Here is a 25,189-nt window from a genome sequence, read left to right on the forward strand (position 1 = left end):
ATAAGAATGTTGATTTTTAAACTCCTGAAATCTCATATTGCCACTACACAGCCTGATTAGCGCTCCCTCAGAAACCCTCATCATCATGTTCCTAGACTTGGCTCACAGCACTGAAGTGTAAAATCAACTCAGGGATTACCTTTTCTTTATCTGAAGGAATGATTGTGACAGCCAATTAGAATAATCACTGGGGCCAAAGCTTGCAGGTGACAGGGATTTGGAAACTCCTAAGCTTGGAATCTCCCTGCGTTCTTCCTTTGTCAACGTATGTTTGGAGACACAGCCTGAGGAACAGGTTTGTATGAAACCATTTTGCATTGTTGTACAAAGTGCAGCAGTGTGTCATGCATGTCTTCCTCCAGCTCTGCACCCACTAGGTCAGAAAGCAGAAACGCTGATGAATCATGTTTGCTTTGGCAACCTCCTCCTCGAGTACCTTCTCAAAACTCCTGTCAGAGCCAGGTGCCTTTTGACACACCGGTGGGACCACTGGGATCTACCAGAGCTTCTTCATGTTTTTCTCTGCTCCTGGTGACATCTACTGGTAGAACAGTCTCAGCTTGTGCATTTGCAGAAGGTAGCTTAGATATATATCAAGTTTAATACATGTACCTAAATGCAATCCAGAATTTATTAGTGTAAATGTTTCTATATTTGTTTGGGTTATTCTGTGAGCAAAGGGAGGTAGATTTGTAGCAGGAAGGCAGGATTCTTGACAATATTGAAATGAGAGCAGAATAAATCACTGCTGTGAGTTTTATAGGCAGCACTTCAGCTGAGCTATGAATAAGTGGGATTATGCTATTGTTGCCTTGAAGGCTTTTCTGTGGTTTTGTTTAGTTTGCTTGTTCTGCTTTCCTTACACAAAGGATCTTTTGGTAGAAAGTGTCACACTATCAGAGGTTACTGAAAGCCAAGCTCATTATGGGAATCTGAGATGGTACTTTTCATTTATAATCAATGCTTTCTGGCTGTTGGTTCGGGAAACAAGGGTAAGGCATTTTCTTTCTGCTAATGGCCCGTCTTGTGGCGTTTTGGTTTTTGTTTTTTGGGTTTTCTTTTTAGGTTCTTGGCACTGAAAATTAATTTCCTGATAGAGGGACCTTCAGAATACACCAAGTAAAGAACAAGAAGTTGTAAGTGGAGAAAGAGCCATAAAAAGACATTTTTTTTTTTTAGCCCTTTTGGCAGCCAGAATTTTCTATTTGGATGAGGCACAGATTTCATTGAAAAATAAAACCAGGCTTTTAAGGATGATACCCCTGGCCACATTATTAGGGATCACGCGTTTACTTTGGTCTATGAATTCAGAAGCAAAATGTACTGTAACTATAATGGTTTAGCTTTGGGGGCTTGAATTGTCTTCATGTGCCTGCAGCTGATTTGGCTTTATGCAGGGTTAAGTCCTCTGTTTTTCCATCTCTCATCTTTCCCGTGTGAACTTGCACAAGGTACTATATGGCTCAGTTAGTGTTTGTGAGATTTTTTTTTTGAGGAAGGGAAAGTATTTTTCTGCTGATATTGAAGTACTTGATTGAAGACCCAGCATGAACATTGTCCAAATTCTCTATGCCTTCCTCCTGTAAGACCTGAAGTCACTGAGGTTATTCATTGACAGAGGAGGAAGATCAGCGCCGTATTTAAAATGCTTTCTAAATGCGATACCCCCTCTGCTCAAGAGCTGAACTCAGACTTGCTTAGTTCTTCTGAACACACACATCAATATGCACACAATTAAGCACGAGAGACCGGTTGTCTGATAAGTTCTTATTGATCCTGTTCTGAAGCTCTGGAAAAAGAAAGTAAAAGGCTTCTAAGATAGAAAGCTCTTCAGTGGGGGCGGGGGGGAGGTATTCTCCATCATTGTAAGGGCTTGAGTTGGCAGGACATCCCCAGTGGTATGTGCTTTTAATAAGTTCCTACAAGAGTCCTAAAGATGGTAGCTGAGATAGAGTACTCCTAAGCACGGCAGAAGGGGAGATAAGAAATTTAAGCTCTCTGTATTCAGAGGTAAATTTGAAGTAGTCAGGTACATTGATGGCCTGCTGAGAACTGGAGCTAAGACAGACCTCCAAATACTGTAAGGCAGATTTAGTGCCATGAGCAAGAAAAGATCCTGTGGGGGAAAAGCGGGATCATACAAGAGTCACAGAGTCCTGGAAGACAAATTAAGATTGCAAGAAAAAGTTTGGGTTTGGTGTATTTTCCTATATTTGTACTTTTGGCTTTGCAACAAGCAGACATAAAAACTCAACACAGATTTGGATTTTTGAGGACACGTGAGATGTAAAGACTTCTTATATTCTGTTTGGTCTCATTTATAATAAGTAGTTTAGATACGATTCTATAAAAATAAACTTTAGAGCTATATTCCTAGCTGTTAAGCAGGATGTTGCTATGCTCACAATGTCAGTTCATTATACAATATATGCTTAAACTTGTCTTTTAATTATGGCTTAGAAGATTATATCCAGGAAGTTTACTAAACCAGGAAGTACTGGTCCAGAAAGACACGAATGCCAGAACAAGTAAGAGTTTCACCAGCGACGCAGGTAATTACTGTTGTAAATGTAGGTGTTTTTTTCATGGAAGTGTTCTCAGTTTGTCACCGTTGCTCTTGTATAAGAGGTGAAAAAGCCCCTGATGCACTTAGACTCCAGTTGGACAATGAAAGAATGATATTGCTAAAGAAAATTAATGAATGATGATAAAATAGAGAAACTCACCTTAACTTAAACTGCTACTTACCTAGGATGTGTCTCTTGGAATGAAGCCACATTGGAAAGGACTTTGAAAGTTTTGATGTTATACCTCTTGAAAAGAATAGTGTTTGCATAGGATTTTTTTTGATATCTCAAAGGCAAATCCTACAGATTTCCTGAATTGTCTGTACCGACAGAGTACAGAAAAGAGGGGACTCCTGAGAAATGCTCGTGATAAGCAGAAGGTTCCTGTGATCCAGATGGACTATTCCATCCTTGGATAGGTATTTTCCACAGTCATTGTCTACTCGGTATAACTTATAGGGAATGACACATTTGTCACTGTGCTGAGACTCTAATGACTCATAGCAGGATAAATTATGCTGTATTCTCACACAATTGTTTCCTTGAAATATGTTTATTTTTCTGTGCATGCAGGCTAGGATCACAGGATGGTTAGAGACATCAAGACTGTCTTTGGAACACATTTGGCTATTCCTGCAGGCAAGGTCAGCTATTTCTGTCAAATTTACACATAAATTAGTAGACTTAAGGATTCATTTTCTCAGTGCAATTTGTAAAAAAATTAATGAATCATCTCTTGATAGATATTTTAAAGGTGAACAAGAAAACTTTAGTAATTAACTGCACTACAGCACCTGCCTGCACTGACTGTCCTCAAATCTGGGAAGGTTGTAGACCTGAGAACATGGGCAGTGACTGGTGGTGTGTGATGGCCAGGTCTGAATGTTTGCCTGTGTATTGCCTGGCTTGTGTTCCTTGTCCTCTTTCCCTGCCACAAATATTTACCTTGCTCTTCCTTCCTTTCATTTCTACACGTAATTCCTTGCCATCTCCTTCCACTACCTGATAGTTTCCCGGTTGTCCTCTTGCCCATGATGAATAAGCCAACAGCAGTATTGCAGTTAGAGCTCTTTCCCAACGTAGCTTGATCCCAAGAGGATCAGGTACCCCACAGCAGGAAAATTTGAGCATCCTCGCCACTAACACTTGTGACACTGACTGACCACAGCGTCACATTGCCGTACCTTGGAAACCAGCTTAGAAAAATGTAAAATTAAATAGGGCCACAGATTTGTTAAATTTAGTAACAAGAAACATTGTCCCACAATACAGATCTCCACAGTGGGTGCAGAGGATGCTGCTGTTCATATGTCTTTAGCCACTTTTTACTTCACCAACCAAGTAAGATCGGTATTTTGTAAGTCGTAGCGATTGACACGACATAGCTAAGGGTACTAATTTTCCTGAAAGAGCCAGCCTTTGGCAGATGATTTCCCTGCAGTGCTGTGCAGCAGCCGGAAGGTGGGGCACAGGCTTTGCTGTTTTATAGTGGTATGCTAATGGTTGTACGGGCCTGATGCTGAACACCAATCTGGAGGTTTATTAGGTTCAGTGGAGAGAAAGAAGCAGCAGATTGCAGATCAAAGTTGTGGGAAAAAAATATCTAGAAAATTAGAGGAGTTTTTAAGATCACACTCAAAACTGAAGCTAGTAGGCCAGGAGGTCTCTTGGCACTGCTGGCAAAGGCTTGCGCGCCCAGGTGGCAGAGGTAAGAAATAGGGGAAAATAGAAGAGCAGGGAATTGAATTGAAGCAAACATCATGTAGCTGTATCTGCCACTGTTTCTGATACTGTTTGGGGCAGTAACAAACTGGGAACACTAAGCTGTACAGATTTTAGGTTAAAATATATGTATTTTCTATGTTCATAGCAGGGACGAGGCAAAACCCATTAGAAAAGTTGGATTTGAAAATAAGGTGAAACTTACTCATTTACATTTATGTAAATTAAGATCAAAACCATGGAAGTCCTCTAACAGAGGTACTACGAGTTTATTCTGCTGTCATTGTGAGCAGAGTCATCTCCAGTCTCTGGATAAGCTGTGAGAGACTCAGTCTGAGCTTCATCGCATACAGGAGTCACAGTGGTAATTGGCAGCTTGTGGGATGTTTTAGTTCGGGCTTCATAAACACATAATCATGATACAATAAAACTTAGGACAACACTGCTTTGATACCCACGAAGAATTTTTTCCTTCCCTAAGCCGGTACCTGGCTTTGGTGCAGTCAGTGCACATCTCTGTTGAGAAGCGCATAGTAAAAGGGGCATTCAGATGCTTGGAAAATTCCATAACTGCCCAGAAATATCTGCTCTGAGACAGCCTTGCTATTAATTTATCAAGTATGCCACTAGGTTAGTGTATTTATCGACTCCAAATGAACTGAAGTTGCTTATTTTGTAGTTTATAAAATTGCATCCTCTGGATGTACTCCCCAAAATACCCTGCAGGTAAAGGTCTGTGCTAACACCCGTGGTTAGTAGCATGTCCTAAATAACAATGGACTTGGGCTCTTCCCCAGAAAAAGTAACTGTAGAGTCTTTCATTAACTACACAACGGCACCAGCTCCTAAATACTTGTGTCCAGCATGGTGCATGCTGCATCTGAACTGTTCTCAGCTACAGGGATGAAAGTTAATAACAAGATTGATACAATAGCCAAGGGCTTTATCAGTCAGAGGCATCATGAAAAGCTTTCCGCTCTGCCCTCATGCCCCTCACCCAAGAATATAGAATCATAGAATCATTTAGCTTGGAAAAGACCTTAAGATCATCAAGCCCAACCATTAATGTAGGACTGCCAAGTCCACCGCTAAACCATGTCCCTAAGTGCCACATCTACAAGTCTTTTAAATACCTCCCGGGACAATGCCTCAATCATTTCCCTGGGCAGCCTGTTCCAATGTTTGACAACCCTTTTGATGAAGAAATTTTTCCTAACATCCAGTCTAAACCTCCCCTGCCCCAACTTGAGGCCATTTCCTCTCGTCCTATCTCCAGGCACCTGACAGAAGAGACCAGCACCCACCTCACTGCAAACCCCCTTCAGGCAGTTGTAGAGAGCAATAAGGTCTCCCCTCAGCCTCCTTTTCTCCAGGCTAAACAACCCCAGCTCCCTCAGCCGCTCCTCATAAGACTTGTGCTCCAGGCCCCTCACCAACTCGGTTGCCCTTCTCTGGACACACTCCAGCACCTCAATGTCTTTCCTGTAGTGAGGGGCCCAAAACTGAACACCGTACTCGAGGTGCGGCCTCACCAGTGCCGAGTACAGGGGAACAACCACCTCCCTGCTCCTGCCGGCCACACTATTTCTGATACAGGCCAGGATGCCGTTGGCCACCTTGGCCACCTGGGCACACTGCTGGCTCATATTCAGCCGGCTGTCAGTCAGCACCCCCAGGTCTTTCTCTGCCGGGCAGCTTTCCAGCCACTCTTCCCCAAGCCTGTAGCGTTGCGTGGGGTTAATATATAGATATATTGCACAACTCATCTTAAAACCTGCTGATAATTTACACAACACTTTTGCCTGTCAGAATTAGGCCCTATTAAAAATTACTCATACCCTAGAAACTGTCATCTTCCTCACTCCCCCCCCCTTTTTCAGGCAAAGAAGAAAATTAACATCCCATTTTCAGTTATCAGTACCATGATGCTAGTCCTGACATTGCTGTTGGTGCTATAAAAGCAGGTCATTCTCCCTCAGGTTTGAGAACCTAGTCTTTGGGAAGAGTAAGTAAAAGCACTCCTCTAAGTTGGGTAAGGTCCTTCCTTCTCAGCTCACTTTTAATTATAATTGCTACCACCTTCCTTCCTTTGTGAGGGCTGCAAATCCAGCTGGGGATCTGGCGAGCCGATCTCTGACAATATCAAATGTTCTCAGAACTCTTAATCGAAGGCAGCCCATGAAAGCACCCCGGGGAGCGCTTTATTCTCTGTGTTTAAAAGGACATGAAAGTACAATAGTTCTCTTTATACGGGTACAAAGCAGCCAATTGATCTTGTCAGTTTAATAAATAATACAATTGCTTCCATCAGACACTGTTAATAGACTCCTGTCTGGACTAATGTTCTACAGAATTGTACAAGTACAGAAATGTTATCTACCTCCGTCTGCCCTGGATTAACCACCTCCCCCTTTATCACCTAGAGGCAAAGCTTCCAGCAGTAGTCCCTGAAGGGCATCAGGTCCCCTGATCTTCATCTCTTTCTTCATTTTAATGTGCGTTCTTGGAAGAGACAAGCTAATTTCCTGATGCATCTGTTGTCTGGCTGGTTCCTAGCATTTGTACAGATTCAAAGAAGCTTGAGAATGTAAAATAGGCAGCAGGTTTGGGGGGTTTTGTTTGTTTGTTTAATTTTTAATCATTCACTGTCTCTGTGGTCTCAAGATGCAAAATTTGGATCATGCTTTTCAAAAATTGCAAAGGTGCAGGGAAGCTCGGATGCAGCTTCTTACCTGGGGCATTATGAATACAAGGACCAGACATCAGCAAAATTGATACAAGGCTTTGGTTTAAGAAGCTCACAGCTCAGGGGTTTGGGATGTTTCTGGTTTGGTGCCAGCATAACCAGATCATGCCCGTCCGCAGATTCCCCACTCAGCATTTTAAGTGGGCCCTGAGTTTTTGCATTATCAGCACTGCTTTTTAGGTGAGCATTAGATGGGATACAGACACACCAGTGTTCATTGAGAAAGTGCGGGTAACATTAGCAGAGGTGGATTTAAAAATTTTCATTGTCTTGGTTTTGGTTTATTTTCCCACTTCTTTTCTTTTCTCTACTATGACACGAAGTGGTTCTGGGTTTTGCAGCAGAGGTATGTGATAAACAGGCAGGAAGCAAATGTATTTGTCATTGGAAATAGGTTTCCAGGGTTTTCAGGACCAGAATGTTACGCTTTGAAGATAATTAATTTTACAGCAGTTTTGAATTTTACATTTTAACATCCTTCTGCTTATATATCTACCTAAATATATGTTTATGTATGTATGGGGTTTATATATATATATACACAACCATAAAAATATAGGTATAGTTTTTATTTGTATATATATGTACACACATATGTATAAATCTAGTGTTTGCTGTCAGAGTCCTCACAGGTTGTTTCCCCTGATGAGATGATGAGAGAGAACGGACATGCCTCTCTGACTGAGTGTTGCTGAGCTCTCCACCTCAGCCTGTCAAAGGAGATACTGTGGTGAGTAAAAAGCTTACTGATCCCCTTCCTTGTATTTGCAAGAAAAATACCTCTGATCTTAATGCTGGAATCAGTTATTCAATTGCTAATAACATTTTGTTTATGTATAATAACCTGAGTGAATAATGCAATGACCAATGAGTAAAAAGAGCTGCTGTTGATGAGTTATTTAGATTCCCTATACCTTGGTTTTCGCTGCTGTAAAAGGTAGGTGGTAACAGTACCAGAACTCAAAGGGGCATTAGGAGGATAAATGCATGATATACACTGAGCCGCTCAGGTATTTCAGGTACTGGGACAATATAGGTAGCCAAGAGATTTGTATCTAAGCAGAGATATATTCTGGTTGAGCAATGAGGTCCTGCAGCATCAGGAGAAGTCAACAGACCTGGGATTCTTTTAGATTGGTGGGGAAAGCAATTTCTGGGAATTGAATGCTTCATCTGAAAAGCCTTTTTCCCTGGATCCCTGTGTGATCAAGTCTGTGCTTGCATGGATATTGCTTTTGAATTGTTGCATTGCTTGCAGAGAAAACACTCACACTGCTGCCCTCCTACTTAAAGATGAACTCAAATGCTTTTTATTTTAAATTCAAAACCTAATTGAAATCCAGATTCCTTGGCTAGCTTTAGATATAACTTCAGAAAGAAAAACCAGTCCTTTAAATAATAAAACGCTTGTGTTGAAAATCAGTTTTCTTTACTCCCACATCCATTTTGAATTGAGGCTACTGTGTTTGAAGGGTAAGACCCAATAATGCTTCTAAAGTCACAATTGGTATTTGAAAGGCAGCTCTGTGCTCTTCTTTGAGTGCTATTGATGCTTTCAGCTGTGGCATGAAAGACCTAGAACTCTGATCTCTGGTTTTGGCAAGTCAAGTCATTCAATTCAATTTCAGAACCGTGCAGCTGTGAAGCTTTTCAGTCTTTGATGTTTAAAAAGGTAGGGATTATTTCTGTTCTCTGTGATTTGTGAGCAACTGCTGCTTCTGTTAGCAAACCCAGGAAGAAACTTGTCTGTCTGATGTGCATAGACTGTTACTGATACCTGCGCAAACACCTGAGTAGATATTACACATCTGGCTGGCATCTCTGAGATCAAAGCACTCTCTGATGCTCTGCTGCCCTTTGAACAGCATTTAATTGGCCATGAGCCTACATTTTAGGACCTGGGACTGAGCTTTGCCTCCTTGGGTCACTGGGTGAATCTAGTTTAGGTCTGTAGGAAACTGATCAGTGTTCTCAGCCTCCTTTCTAGTGGAGAGGGCTGTGTCATTATTCCCATTGCTCCGGTTCACTTGCCTGCAGAGAGTCATGGTGAAGATGCCGAGTTTGCAGTCCCTGCTCTTTCTTATGGGGAGTTTCTGCAGGTTGATTGAAGCACATTAGCATGGACTACTAGGCGGGGATACCCCAGCTGTACTCTGCAGAGAAGATTTCAGGCAGGTGGTCTGCCTTCCTGTTCTTACAAGGCTTGTGCCAAACTCTTCAAAAACCCGATTCCCTGGGGAGCGGAGGATAGCTTATGAGTGATGGATGCTAACCTGGGTATGAGGCTGGGATTCAAGGTGAACAGACAAAGCTGGCCTTGGCAGCCGCTCCTCACCCACCTCCTCCCACAGTGGGAGGGGGAAATTATCTAGCAGCCTTTTGCCAACAAACCTTGTGCTGTTGCTGCCGTGGAAGCCCCATTTACACTGACAAAGAGGCACGGACTGGTCCCTGACACAGCCTCTGCTGGCACTCGTGCCAACCGGGCCAAGGCTGGCTCCAATCCAGAGCCTAATAGCTTCCTGAGCTTAGCACTGAGCCCAGGCTAAGAGATGAGCCCTGAGCTTGGTGTGCAGTGCCTCGCTAATGCAGAGGACTCGCCTGCCATCCAGCTTGGATGATGGGTGTGTGGCGGTCAGTCCACCCCAACAGCTAACTGGAATGCCCTTCATTTCCAGCACAGTAAAAACAGCCTATTCCATGAGCTCACGTTTGGAGGCTTCTCCCCACGGGATTTTGTGCATGTTCTTTTATTTTCATTAGAAATGGAGGCCATTTGGTTCAGCTGTCTGCCAAAACAAGTGGAGAATTGGAGAACTGGGATGTGAACGTAGGCTCTGTTCTGCAATCAAAGCAGGCTCTTCCAGACACCGTTCCCCCTCTACTAAATAATACAGCATTACAAGCATGTCTGTGTTGGGTTGCTGTGCAGCACACATCTTGCTGCAAAGACAGCAATGCCAAACTGCTCTTTGCTGTACCAAGGGAGAAGTACAGTGCAGACTTTATTTGTGGGATAGGGCAGAGCATCGGCCCCGGTTGTTTCCACTCTCTACTAGAGGAAAAGGGTCTGGCATTGTGGAGAGGAGTGTACCAGGTATTCTGTGCAGAAAAAATAGAGTATCTGCATGCTAACCACGTATGATGGACTGCCTGCTGCTAAGCGATGTGCTGTGTTGTGCATTGTTCCTGCGTAGCTCTCTGTGACTCATGACAAGGACGCTGTGCTGAGGGTATTTATTGACTATGTGGTGCAAAAAGCTGCTCAGGTCCTTCATAGATAGATCTGAGATCCAGGTCTCTTCTGTGATGATTTCACAGCCTGGACAGGCGTTGGATGGATGCATGGCAGGGAGGTGGGGTCGGTCAGAGCAACCTGAATTGACAGTGGATGTCAGGGCACTGACAGCACTCTGCATGCAACGGGTGTGAGGAAGAAGAGGGGGAGGAAGGTGGGACATGGGCAGATGTGCACTATGGAACGGAGAAAGCAAAGTCATCCTGCAGGATGTCACTTCTGAGCAGAGGACTCTGCTAAGGCTCAACTCGGCAGTATGCTGCACACCTGCTGTTTGCAGCCAAGTCTAAAGGCACCAAGGATATCAGTGCCTTGCAAGATTAAACTCTTTGATTCCAATCTCTTTAGCTAGAAAGCTTGTTGTTTTATCTAATGCTTGTCTCTGTTTTAGGCTGTGGCGCCTGCTGAGAAAAGGTATGCATAATGAAATGATTAAATCATGCGTTTTCAGATAATCAAAGTCATGCTGTTTCAGCTATGCAGAAATCCTGTTCCTCTTATGAGAGATCTAGCCAGATTCAGAATTTCTTTTGGATTTTGTATTTCTTAGAAGGACTCTGAATAAAAAAGAGAATCTGGTTAAGGCCAGTTCTGCTCTCCTGTATGCCCAGGGCCAGATATGATCACATTCATATTCTTCTTGTGTCGCTGCAGACAGAAAATAACTTTGCCGTCTGATTTTATGCTCTAAAGAAAATCATTCACACTGTGACAGCACTTCAAAATATTTCAATCCTTATTCTGTATATGCTGCTGGCTATGACTGCAGTGCAGAGAAAAACACTTTACTGAATCAGTAGTTATGGGAAGGGGTAAAGTTTCCAGATCACTCCTTTCCATCTTGATTTTGTAACTAATCCCCTGTCCCTGCTCTATCTCCAGTTTGAGGTGTCTTCCCTGTAACTCTGCACTACTTCAAGCTTTAGCATCCCTGACACAGTGAGTTGCTCAACACTGCTTAAATATTGTGCATGGTAAGGTCAGATGGTGCTGTGTAGGCTGCTACATACAGAATTCCCTCCTGACTGTGGGAAATCTCCCTAGGGAATTGTAACCTGGAGCACGTAGTGAAGGAAGTGAATCAGAAAGACCCTTATGGTTAGAGTCCAGAGACTCCTACCCATCCACCAAGGTAAGGTCTGGTCTTAAAAGGATGCTGTCAAGGCTGATTGACCTGAAATGAAACCTTGTGAGCTTTTTTGAGTGATGGGCATGTATGTGTTTGCATGTTCTGCTGTTTGGGGGTCACTCGTAGGAGTACGTGAGAAACCAGCTGAAAACAAAAAGGAACGTTCTTATCAAGGAGGACTCTGACCTCCCGAGGTCGTGGAAGTGACAGTGAACTGATGGAGGTTAATAGGCTTATTTTAATGAAGGGACTGTATTTACAGGGGAGGTGGCATAGCAAATACAAGGGAGCTGCACCATAAGACACTTTTATAGGTTAATTTTTGCTGATCCTAAATACAGCCTCAGGGAAAAGAGCAGCGAACAAGTCCCTCCCTCCCTCATAGTGCCACATTTAGGAAATTGAGTAACAATTGCAGACTATCTAAGAAAGCAGAGAAATTTAACTGAATAGCAAAATATCAGATCTACATTTCAAACAGAGCAATTATCTTTTGGGGCCAAGCAGAAGAGTTTAATTTTGGCAAAAGGAGTTTTAAGAATTCATCTGCTTTACCATAATAGAAATTGTCACCACTAGTCTCATTTTTATTATGGAAGTGTTGCTCCAAGAGACTTCAGATCCACATGTACAGTTCTCCATCTCAAAACTGAAACATCTCAGACCAAATGACACTTGCAGTTTCAGAGCGCCACAATTCTGTACTGCAGCAAAAGAGCTAGAGACCATACGGCTGCACTACTGGGATGCCATCCTGGTACTGCAGATGAGATGTTGAAGACAATGTGGCAATAAAACAGAAGGCATTACTGCAGCAGAAAGCGTTAATCAGGGCCATTGAAAATGGTAAACCTGAGTAGCTATAAGCAGACAGCAGATGGAGATGGAAGAAAAGGAAATAATCAAATTCTGCATTAAGACAGAGACCACTTAGACAACTGCTTTCATTTGCATTCATCTTGTAAAATGAATTTGCTAGTTTTACTCTAGATATGGATTTCCTCAGATGACTAAGTTAAAAAAAAAAAGGCAACAAACTCCAAACCAACCCCCTCCCAGTTTAGCAGGAGTGCAGAACAAACCCAGCATTCAAAAAGCAAAGAGCAATTTCTTCTCTCCAGATGAACAAAGCTGGATGGTTATGCTGGTTTCCTTCAGCTTTGAAATTCTGCTGCAGACCTTGAAGCTATTCTCTTTTGCTCTGCCCAGTGTGGTTCTTTGGGACAGGACATGAATGCTGCCATGGAAAAACCCACCTAGACGGAAGAATTTAACAGCTATTCACAGACCGCTCATGTGGAGCTTAAACCTTTTCCCAACTAGGAGTTAATGTCACCAGTGCCCACGTTCAACCTCTTGCTTGTAGAGTTGTGCCTCATCTGCTTGGCTGTTTTACCTCCTACTTGAACCTAAAACTTTAACCAGCAGCCAAGAGGGAGAGGAGAGCTGTGTGGGGTTTAGAGTCTTCAGTGCAATCTATTTGAAAAATGTCTATTACTAAAAGGTGTAAAGCCTTCAGCAGTCAAGAGTAGAACAACTTTGTGTAAATAACAAATTACACCAGTCCACATTGATTTTTCTTGTCTGAGCAATTCCCAGATCAAATGTGCTCTTTCTACAAGTCGAAAGGTGATATTTCTAACTGCAGTCACTCTAAACTCTGAAGAGCTAACCCCCAAGTTTTTCTTTCTCTGCTCCATCATTGCTGTAAATAAAAAACTTACAGTGAAGACACACCTTACCATTTTGTTGCTGATCCATAAAGCTTACTTTTTAAATAAGGAAAAAGCTTCCCAGCTCCATAAACCAGGCATGGCTATGAAGAGCAATTGCACGTTAAAGACATAGTTGTGTGCAGCTTTTATCCTCCCAAGCACCCCAAGTGCTCTGATGTATTGTGCCCCTTCTCCCACCGTCTGACCTACAGACTCAGCTTCCAGGGGACAGGAGTGCATGAAGTCTGTACTCTTCCCACCAAGTTCGCTCTGCTTGAATCAGACAGTAGCAGATTTATGCATACAACATTGACAAGAAATGCAGAGCAGAGTGGAGCAAGAGATGAAAACACCCGAGCCCTTGGGATCAGATGAGCCCACTGTCAAATTGGTACCCCTGATCTTTATGCACTGTTGGGTGTTTAGATTTAATTCCCCCCTCCTCCTCCTCGAGGTTCGCCAAGGAGATCCTGCTTCTGCCAAGTGATCAGTGACGTTGCTTATTTGAGATCCGTTGGAAAGCTGACATCAGCGATGCTTTCAGCTCTGCACAGAGGTGCAGGTTGAGAGGAGACCTGGAGTGGGCCCCACAACAAACTTGCAGTAGTGTTGCCTCAAGTAATATTGCACAGCCGAGACGACAGATTTTAGGAAATGAATGAATTTAACATTTATTCATGAGTGCAGTCTGGGAAGATTCTTAACATCTTTTTCACTAACAACAACAATAAAATTGGCATTTCAAAATACAGAAAAGATATCAAATACCAAAGGGACATCCTACTGAGGGAGAGGAAATCAAGTTGATTTGACTCCAGAAACAAAAACTGAATACTTTGAATATTTCTCTCTGTACAACTGATATAATGGGTTTTTATTTTTCCAAACAAAAACTACACTTCAATTTTCTTTTCTTTTTCTTTTAAAGTATGAATTCAATATCTTGGTCATGAAGGTGGAATGAATGGTCATTCTCAGACTTTCCTGAAGAAACAAATTTATCAACAAAGAGGCGATGGTGACCAGACCTCAACTAACAAAGGTCTAATAAGGTACAACAGGTTGTCTGAACCTATGTCAGAGCTCAGCCCACTTTTTTGTCTGACCTTAGCCTCAAGCCCCTCTACCAAAGTGGTGGCACAGAGCTCTGTGGTTCCCAGGCTGCCGGCAACAGCAGGGTTATTGATCAACCTCAAATGTCCGGACCCCAGAGTAGAGTCATCCTGAAACCCTTCAATGGGAAGAAAACTAATTTTGAGCAATTCTTCTGTGAGAAGTACATCTTAACTTAAAGCACTGTGGGCTTTTTTGGTGTGTGGCACAAGCCTTTCTACCCCCCCCGGGTTCCTTCCAGTTGTCTTCTGTTGCAGATCTCCCAGCCTTTCTGCACCTGCATTTCTCCTTTGAGCTCCTTCCTTCCCAGCAAGAACTGGCAGGGCTTGAATCCCTTTTTCCTGATTCTTGTCAGTATGAGACATGTCCTAGATACCAGGTTAGATCTGAATACCAGACATCCTACATCTGCAGGAAAAAGGGTGCTGCACGGTTATTTCCCCTGTCTCTGTTAAGTGTGTTGTGCCCTTCATTTTCAAACAGAGCACTTGATCTTTCTTAGACGATTTATATCTCTCATTCCTTTCTCTTATAGTCTCCCACAGCAAGGTCCCAAAAGTTATCTAATAAACATGGATGTTATGACATCCTCCCACAATAACTCTAAATATCACACAGGAAACATCGCCTAATAAACGATATAATTACTGTAAAGATGAAAACCAGCACTCCTGAAAACACACAGTGAGTTGCTCTTTATCTTGTCGTACAAATTATTTCCATTTTTTTTCTTGAGTGCTTTGTTTTGTCTTGCTTTGTTTTCCAAGCTCTTATTTTGCCTCATCGCTTGTGATCATATGCAAGAAATGTATATCTCCAGGCACAGAAATATAAAGCGCAGTCGTTCTGAGCTGCCACGGGAATGCAGGTCCACCCAGTTAATTTTTTCCCATTGTACTGGGTGGAGTGGCTCCGCAGACCCACTCATATACACACCCTTTCTTTTTTGGTACTGTTAATTATTTTAAGCTACTCTTCAGGTTGGTAGCATAGCTTATTACTGTGGAAAATGGGCAGTTTCTCTCCTTCTGTGGTGAATAGTAAGTTATGAAAAGCTTTTTAGCTTGATTTATTCTGACTTCTGCCATGTTTCGCTGATTTATCTATTATGCTCTAAAATAAGGCCAATTAAACCCAGCAGTTAAACCAGACAGAGAGAAGGGCATGCATTTCCCTACCCAAAAGGCATTTTTGAAACAAAAAGACATGCTTTAAGCCAGTAAACGGTATCTTTTTCTTTGAACTAAGGACAGTACCGTACAATTATCATTGACTCTGTTGTCATGGGCACATCACGTTATCACTCTGCTTTGCTTTGTTACTACGTTCAGTCAAAGCAGTGAAATACAAAGGAGCAGGCTGCTCTGTCAAGTGCTCCAAGGATGGGATTGCTGAATGCTGTATTTTAATAACCTGCCTTGTTCACATGAGCCGAGCCAGCCGCAGCCAAAGCAGAGAGCAGTTGTTGGCCAACCAAAACACAGCTGTTGTAGCTCATTTTGAAGTCTACCAGCCTTTCTGCTGTCCCTTTTCAGAGATTAAGCTTAATCTTCTGTATGCGAGGCTTATGTCACCTTATTCAAGAACAGTTTCACTGACAGCCTTGGAGTTTTTCCTCTTTGCCTCATCCTTTGTGGTTTTGGCAGGGGAACAGCTTTAATAGAAACGTACCCAGGCAAAAAGCAAAACTGTGTAAAACCTGTGTGGTTCTGCCACACAACCAGCAGCCAGGCCATGGCCATGCAAGCGGCCCGGGAAATCACAAAGTTTTTGATAAAAGTGCAAGCTGCTATTTTGTTATTCTATCAAAACTGGGTAAACCTGACCATTTTGTGTGATTCGAGCCAACGGGCACATGCACAAAACAGAAGCCGTGTTCTAATCTGAGTTTTATTTCCATTTTTTTTAGCTTTCTCTGAAACCCAAGTGCAATTAAAGTGTGGGAGAGGAGGCAGTTGCCTAATCCGTATGGATCAAAATTTCATAAAATACTAAGTGAGGTGCAGCAAAATGAAGCAGCTGAGTCTCACCAGCCTGCCTGCCTCTTTCCGTGGCCTCATCTGCGTTGTGCAAAAGCCAAATCAGAGTTAGAAGTAACTCTGCTCCACTGCCAAGAAACTCGTCGCGTTGGTTTATCCAGAAGGGCTTCTGTACCAAAGATAGCCTTTGGCGTGTGGGTTACGTTTCAGGTCTGCTTTTAGAAGAGAGCTGTTCCAAGAGAAGCTGAATGTCTGTCTTCAGGTCTGTGATTATTGTAAAAGCCTGGATTTGAGCTTTTTTTTACTGCCTGCGTGTCACAGTACTTTTCTAATGACCACTGGTTGCTGCCTCAGTTGAATAAGTTTCCCAGATTAACCAGGAAAAAGAGAAACCCTCCACCCTTGGTTCTTTTTCATTTTATAATTATCTGCTGTTTCTCTAGAGTTGCTCTTTTATCCTTATGTTTTGCTCTTGCCTGGATGTGCCCAGTGCCTTGCAATTAAAATGAAGCGGCTCTACATAGCTCACAAACTAAGATCACATGCTGCCAACCCTTGCTCATTAGAGCAATCCCACCAGAGCAAATAAGGCTCTTTCACATCAGGTCTGCTTACTTGGTGAAGTTTAGTAGGTTCTGACCTTAAGTTACACGTTTTAAAACATCAGCAAAATGTTCTCTGACTCACTGTTAATAGTATAATTGCTAATGGGATGAATCTCTAAAAAATAGATCCAAATATGTTTATATAACAATCAGAAAACTTTCATTCCCAAAGGGAAGGAACAGTTGTACTTTCAACATCACTTGAGTTTTGGCCTGGGGGTGTCCTACGTGCTGTGCCAAAAGTAATAATTAAAGGGACATGGTCGACATAAAACTAAATTTATTGAAATTCCTTACCTGTGCTACTTGGCAATGCATTAGGGTGTTCAGAGTGAAGAGTTTTTTAAAATAAGTTTGTTTTGCACCACTTAGCCTCTTTGTTCTTTCTGCAGTGCTCAGTTTTAAGTATAAAATCTGCTTTTTCTGGTTTCACTTCTAGTTTGTGTTCGATCACTCAGTGTTTCTGTGCTGTATGTGTCCTGAATTTAAAAGACATCTGCTTCACTTCAGCTGTATCCCCCACTGTCAGTCTTTGCTTTCTCCTGTTATATGCATACTAAAATATTGCTGGCATGAATATGCAAGGAAAGTAAATGCAAAGCCAGCACACAGATAATTGCTGATCCTTTTAAAGTGTCCAAACCTCTCATGAGGTCTTTGATGCAGAGGCTGTTAAGCAAGACAGATTAAGATTTGACTGCTCTCTTTGCAAGCAACAAGAGCAAGCATCTGCAATTACTTTATGAAAACAACCACGGGTGAGAATTACAAATCAATACATGCAATGTGCTTGGTATATTTTATTTTAATGAAATCCTGCTTCACACAGCATTTGGAGTTTCTCAGCTGCCTTGTTAGATCCCTGGCATCAAGGCATGGTGACAAAGGAGTGAGCCGTCTGCTCCACAGCTGGGATCACGTGGCAGATGCTGCAAGTGACCCTGCAAATTTTGCTGATTTATTTTTTGGTGTTTCCCCTGAATGGATGGTGTTGCAAGTAGTTCACTGGAAATCACAATTCACTTGGTAGCCAAGTGTTTGTGAGTAAAATTGCAAGAAATCTGCCTTTAAATTAAAAGAAAAAAGAAGTATAAAAATGCATAATGCTGAGTCCACAGGCAGGCGTGACCCTCTTGCCAGTGTCAGATCAGGCCAGACAGGGGCCGAGCTGCATTAGCACGCAGGTTGTGCCGAGCAGCCATGCCCCGTCCAGATGTTGGCACCCTTCCACGCTGAGAGCGCCTCGGATGGAGAGGGGGGAGTCGACTCCCACCCCTGCCTTTGTGTGGGGAGGGCTCCAACCCGCAGCGCCGGGCTCACGCAGCCCAGCGGCTTCTGGCCAGGAGCCGGCTTGCATCTGGCCAGCTAAAAACTCAGCCGGAGCAATTTATATCCATCTGCACCCACGGGCCGTTACTGCTCAGGGTGCAGTTTGAGGTTAAAGCTAGAACAGTCCTTTTTCTAGGAACAATGCCCTGGGCAAGGTCTGCCTGATCCAGAAGATTTGATGTTCTCAAGAAAAAAAAAAAAAAAGCTCCTTGACTTCAAAGCCATGCCTTTCCCCCACTTATAGGAGTTATAACAGAAAAGTCTTGTGATCTTACATGGTCAAGCACAGCCCGAAGGCTGCGCAATAGCCTGCTCTGTCAGTGAACTCCTTGTAACAAGTCCAGAGAGGGGGGAAAACAGCCAAGAAGCAAAATGCCAGCAGAAAGTGTAAGGTCAGCTTGAGTAACTGATATACCTGAGAAAACCAGGGTCTGCTCCTAAGGATTGCTCAGGGTGAAATGGATGATCTCCACACCAAACTGGTCTCTGCCAGGGAGGCATCCCTTTTGCTGCAATGGCAGCAGGGAGGAGACAACCAAAACAAGGACAGTGCACACTTCCTAAGATTTAAAAGAGCATTGTGAAATAAATACTAGAAATATTTAGGTTGTGTAAATCTTCAGTCGGGTCAAAAGCAAACGGAATGTGCTCTGCAAGAGCCAGGCCAGTCCGCCCAACACGGCTGGCAGTCAGCAGGCTTTGTAATCAGCAGATTAATGACCTCCAGAGAAACGTCCCCCTGCTGACAATATACTTCTGACTGATTTCAGCTATGCATCCTCGGATGCGGTTCCTCTGAGCTTGCTGCGATCGACGGGCTGGCATGTGTTATGCAGGACATTTAGGGGCATTCATTATAGCCACGGTGCTGACGAGGGGGCGGCTGGGAGAGGCTCCTGGCAGAGCAGCACTGCTGGGGGATAAACACTCTTTCTCCCAAGGGCTGAGTGCTTTGCAGTAGCTGTGTTGCTCCTCTTTGGATTTTTTTTTTTTTAATTTAAATCTCTTTCAGCCTTGGTTTGTAATTCTTCAGGATAACTAGTTCCCTGTTTTTTTCTTCTAGGGCTCAGTAATTGCTTGGCTTCTTTCCAGTTGATGCTCCCCGTGTACAAAGAGGGAAGTGTGCTCTTCTGTATTAGCTTTTATATATATTCCTTCCCTTAAAAGAAATGAAGAAGGCGTTTGTCTGCACTGCGTTTTTGAGGGGTGAGAGGGGGAGCCTACAATGCCCACGAGGTTCAAAGGTGAATTTAGACAAAATTACAGGCACATGCAGGGGATGTTTTCGGGAGTACGTGGTGCCTTTGTGGATCTGAGCAGACTTGGCAGCGTAGCGTGACATCGGTACAGCTGCCGGGGGCTTGGTCCCTCCGGACGGACACAGGCGCTCGGCAGGAGAGGCTCCCGCTGTTTGTGGGCGGCTGGGGGGATTGGAGAGCACATTCTGCTCTTGGCTGCTCTTTAAAGAGCAGCATAACCTCTCTGCAGATAGAGGTTGTCTTTGTACTAGAAATGGCATTATTCCCTATGTCGTTCAGCAGTGTCCTGAGCAGGTTTGGACATAAATACCCTGATATAATAGCCTGAGCTTGATCTGCACTGGACTTGGCCTCCTGCTGCAGTGGGCATCCTTGGGAAAGTGTGGCTTTCAGGGTTAGAGTGTTCCCAGCATGGGGAGAAAGCTCAGTGCAGCTCTGCAAAATGCTCCTGCCCTTGTGCTGAAGGTGTGCTGCCCAGGAAGAATGCCTCATCTTCCTCAAATTCAGCCAGTTTCTCTGCAACATTTCATTTTTAATGTCCAAATGAGTATCTGAGGAGGTTGGCCTGTGTGCTACAATAGAGAACAAAAACACTGTGAGAGCTTGTTTGGATTGAATTCTATGTGCACACAAGGGAGAACATGCCAAAAATATAAAAACCTAGGCCATGTACCCATGCTCATGTTTTGCTGCACTGATAATATAATATTTCCTGGGGCAAGTTGAAGCAAAGTGACATGTTTACCCTTTAGTGTGGAAGTGAACTTAAAGTGAACTTACACTCTGAGGTGTGTAAGTAAAAGAACTTGAACGGAACAAAAAAAAAATGGATGAGTAGTTAAAGGTATCTTGCAGCAGATAAGTTGGCAGGAGTCTAGCTGATTTAACATTAACACCCAGAAAGTATAAGAGGCTGTAAGTTAACCATGAGGATCATTAACTTCTGTCTCCTTTCAACCTATGGAAAATTATTTTCCTCCCATTTTTCTGTTTTCTGGCCCCTTTGAATGTAATCAAATGTAACTCAGCTTTTCAATTCAGTGAAACCTTTTAATCCTGCCTGTGTATGAAACGCTTCATACCATAGTGTGGCATCATAGTAAATTAAATTAACTCTTCTGTATACTCCTAAACTGTGAGAGACCCTCAATAAATAAAATAAATCTGCAAATAAAGAGAATTTAGTAGAAGGCTGAATGTTTCCCATTCCCCTCAGAGACATGGAGATCAGTGTTACCCTCACAAGGCCACGTACCTGTGTAGGTTCAGCCAGATACCTCACTTCTCTGCAACTCTCTTTCTCTCTTTTCCTTCAGAGCAAAACCTGCTGTCTTCTGAAAACATCCCAGAGACGGCGAATGCAGCCTGCCTGGCTGCTCCAGGCAGTCCGGCATCCCTTCCCATGCACACACTGTGCTCACAGGACGACTCCTCACCCTCTCCAGGCTCTTTTGCAGGTCAGCAAAACAGCCAGAACACCCCTCCAGGTCCATGATACTCCCATGGGATGGGTGTTCAGTACAAGCCAAGACTGGGCTGCTTCTGACGGCAGAGTACAAGCTTGCAGCACGGGGGTTTCCCCATGGGTTTCATTTTGGAGGGATCCTCTGTCACAACACGAGGTGCTTTTTGAAGCATGTGTTTGAAACCATTTGTCTTCCTGCAACACGAGACTGCTGCTGCCCTAACAGGGTGCAGGACAGGCAGGGATCACCTGCCAACACCGACACCCTCAAAAAAGTGCCATCTGCTCATCCTCGGAGACTGACCTTCAGCACTGAGCACATGGCGCTGCTCCACCTCTAGCCTTCCAGGGAGGTGGGAGAAGGAGACTGGTTTGATAATAAACCTGGATATCCCACAGAGAAGGTTATCTAGATGGGGATTAGGAGGGAGCACAGATTAACTTTTTGGAGTAAACTGCTAGGAATCAAGTTACCTCGATCCTCTGTTTTGCTCTGCCACTGACTCATTCTTCCATCACAGGCAAGTCACTTCACCTTGATGCAAGGATTAGTGAGAACATGCCTCCAGAAGAAAAGTCTGTCTCGTGCCTTTCTAGTAATGGCTCTGTTTACTTTCTACTTTGTCCATGTTCAGTTGTTGTGGAGTTATGGCTCTCATATTTGGAAGAGGATAGTGTGGATTAGAAGTCCATGTTACAAGAGCCAAATGTGCAACAGAGGGTTTAAAATGGTAGCGAATGTGTAATTGATTAAAGAGTGAGTTAATGGAAAGGAACCTGTGGCTACTGATAGGGCACAGAGCTCCATATTCTCACCTCATCAGCATGCAGAAGCATTTATGGGGCTCCTACAAAGCTTTCAAGATTCAGTGTACGCTTGGCTGCATACTTTTTGCCATAAAGAGCCATAAATGCATCGTGTTCCCCATGGCATTAACTTATCGGGCAACATGGCCTCTTCTGAATCAAGTATTTTTACAGTGGCATCACTAAAACCCTTTTGGAGCTTGCCATGAAGCATTGAATACCCCCTTTCCAAAGCAGAAGTGTGGGGGGAAACTGCTGACACCCCTGGGCCAGTGGGCTCTCCTCCTGCCTGGGCTGGCTTTGGGAAGCTCTGCTGAATGTGTGAGCAGAGCTCTGCATTCACAGCTGCTTCCCTTTTGGTTTTACACAGGACTCGTACAATAGAACTCATCAGTGAGTGTGGCTTTGGGGGACTGCTGTTACTTTGACAGGATGCTCGGGGCGACTCTCTTTTTGCACATCTTTTTGATGGGCTTGAATACAAGTCTGATCCCAAAAGGTGTCGCCCTACAAACATCCATCCCAGTGATCTTCAGGGTTCTTTGTGTTTGAAGTTACTTTGACAATTCACCTGTCTTGCTTAGGTAATAGCTGTAATATTCCCCTAGAATCCAGTTGAAGAATTTAAATTCAAAACCCAGGATGCTGTCATTATACTAATCTTTTTTTACGCAACTGTCAATCCAACTTGTAGGCTGGTGCAGCTACTGTGTGCTGCTTCTGCGCACCACTGCTTTCCATCATCTCCTTCTCTAACCTCAGTCCCCCACACAGCTCTGTCTACATCTTTGTACAAACTATACCCACACCTTCATCCTCAAGTTTCTAATGCAGAGAAGCCACAGCACCTATCTACCGACCCAGTGGTGTCCCCTGATGTTTCCACTCCTGGTTTCTGTGTTGGAATGGGTAATAAAGATGCTGCTCATTTCATCTCTATTAGGCTTTTCAAAAAGGCTTGGAAAATGAGATGCTGTCTATCTGAGGGGGTCTCAAAATTCATAGACTCAGTTAACTGCATGGATTAGAAACCACCTGGAGGGCTTTTTTTTGATCTGTGAAAATTTAAATTCAGCAACCAGTGTTTCCTCCACAAGAGAGGGTGAAATTACCGCCTCTCGACTCCAAGGAAAAAGCTGCTTTCCCTGACTTCCTTACAATGCTTTAGGTGTTAGTGATTAACAGTATCAGCCTTCCCTTCTGTCTTTGTTGTTGCAATACTAGATTTTGTGCATATGGTAAGTGATGCAGGTACACCACCTATTGTTAAAATAGACTAGCACTTCCAGCAACAATAGTTCATTTCAGCTGCTTATAGTTTTGCCAAATTGCAACTATTCGGGTTGAAACTTCCCAACCAGAGAGTGTCTGCTTCATGCTGATTAATTTGCTTTAAATTTCAGCAAAAATGTTTCAGCTGTTCTTTGACCAAGATTAAGGAGATGTATTATTGAATTTTGTTCTTAGTACTTACTGGGTTACGGTGGAGGTTTTTCTCTCTTTTGTAAAAGAAACTCTACCACCCACATGGGTTGGACTCGAAGTTTGTCATGTCTTGGATGTGCTTTCTGGTGTCAGGCAGGGCTGTCCCGAGCGCCTGTATGAAACAAAGGGTAAAATGACAGCCCATTTTGTTGCTTCCTGTTACAGTCTGTCTCCTGGATAACTTGCTTTCCCTGCTCCTGTTCTCTCTCCCACCATCCAAGCTGAGTAGCTTGCTGCTGTCCCCTCTCTCCCTCTCTTCACCAAATTCACTTGGGGTCCCATCTCCCCTTCCCCGCTGTGTGGCAAGGCTGAATCCTTCCAAATCTGTCCTTGGCCCCTGAACTGGGGGATAGTGACAGAAGAGCATCTCAGGTGGTCAGACATACCTTTTTGCCCTCCCAGAACTCAGCAAACGGGCTAATTTTAGTTGATTGTTTGAGTCTGGACAATCACATTTTGAACATTTTCCAGTTGTTACAACCCCTCTGGAGTCAGCCACCAAAACTGGGAAATGACATTGCCTTTCTCACTTTCTCAATATCTTCCCTGGCTGCCAGGTTCATTCTTGTCTCAGAGTACAGTTCTGGCACCTGCCTCTACCCACATGTGTGTAGGGGTCCTGGGAACTGGGCTAATTCAGATGCTGATTTGGTACCAAGTCCTGTACCATCAGAAATGGCACCTTCTGCATCTAGAGAGGGTTTGGACACTGATCTCCTGGGAAATGCTCATGCTAAGTGGGTTTCTTAAGACTGATGATTGATTTTGCAGCCAATATTCTTGAGGGCAGGTGGGTGGAAGGACTTTTTGGACAAGGAGAAAAACAGATTTCTGAAGCTAGTTAAGGAAAGTTTCCCCCCGCCCTATTTTGCACTTAATATGATTTAAAGTTGGCAAGAAAGGCTTGGTGCAGGAGAACAGAGATATTCACATCTGTCACTGCAACTAAAGGGGACTTTCTCTGAGCGCAGCCCAGAAAGTCAGGTGCATTTGCTTTCACTGCTGTTGGATCTTTCACCAAAGTACTGTTTTAAAGCATTTGGTTCCCCAGCAGGATTTCCCACTCTGGTTTCCATGAGATTAATTGTTTCAAAAGCTGGAGTGGATGGAAAGTTTTGTTGGCTAAGTCCATACAGAAATAGCACTACTCCTCTGTGCAGGAAAAGCTGATACTTTTAGCACTGCTATGTGTTTCTGTACAGTCTAATATTTCACTCAGCTGTTACATATTCTTACTTTATTCAGCCATTATTTAACACATTAAGGAAGCACATGAAGTGGTTTCATGTTGCTATTGATTAACACCTTTTCCTTTATAGTCTTCTCATAGTAATTTTTTAAGCTTCACTGTCACATTCACAAATGTCAACATGCAGTTGCAGATCAGACTTCTTTGAACTCAGGACAGGTGTTTGAGACACTGCGCTCAAAATGAGGAGATTTTGCTTTGTGTGTCATTCATTGCCATTCCTAGCCTTGGTCACAAAGGGTGGGATTTAGGATTAGGTTTCTCTCTACTGTGCGCTTGTCCTGACTGATTGCAGAACACATTTCAGAGATTTCAGCTGAGAATGGTTTTCTTTTCTTGGCTTTTGCGCAGTCCAATTAAGATTTCATTGGAAAACATTAACTAGTAAAGTATATCCCTTCTTCAGCTAAAGCTGTAGTGACCACAAAACTATAAATTCCTATGTAGTCAAACAGTGGCTCACGAGATCCATGGAGTCATGCCCACTTTGTCAAGCTTTGGAAATCTTGAGAGGAGGGCCTGGAAAGCCAGCATTAGCCTTGACTGCATGCTTGACTGGTTTAGCACCGTGAATCTATGTTAGGCTCTGCAGGAATAGTTTGGTTGGCTACAAACCAGCTACCAGAGGAAATATAGCTAAGAGAGCAGAATAGGAGAGGACAGTAAAGCCATATATACTGCACTGCAGTATGGATGAGAATTAACTGTCAGAATAACACAG

At 43.4% G+C, this 25,189-nt stretch overlaps 1 protein-coding gene across 1 annotated transcript in view; it reads left to right on the forward strand.

The window, feature by feature from the left end:
- Positions 1-20,816: 20,816 nt before the first annotated feature.
- CHST13 (carbohydrate sulfotransferase 13) overlaps positions 20,817-25,189 on the forward strand; it is a 48,243-nt gene continuing 43,870 nt past the window's right edge. The window contains exon 1 of the mRNA XM_052778172.1: positions 20,817-20,919. The gene's annotated coding sequence lies outside the window, so the exon portion shown is untranslated. The remainder of the gene's footprint in view (positions 20,920-25,189) is intronic.

Source organism: Harpia harpyja, chromosome Z, assembly GCF_026419915.1.
Source record: "Harpia harpyja isolate bHarHar1 chromosome Z, bHarHar1 primary haplotype, whole genome shotgun sequence".
NCBI classification, from domain to species: Eukaryota; Metazoa; Chordata; class Aves; order Accipitriformes; family Accipitridae; genus Harpia; species Harpia harpyja.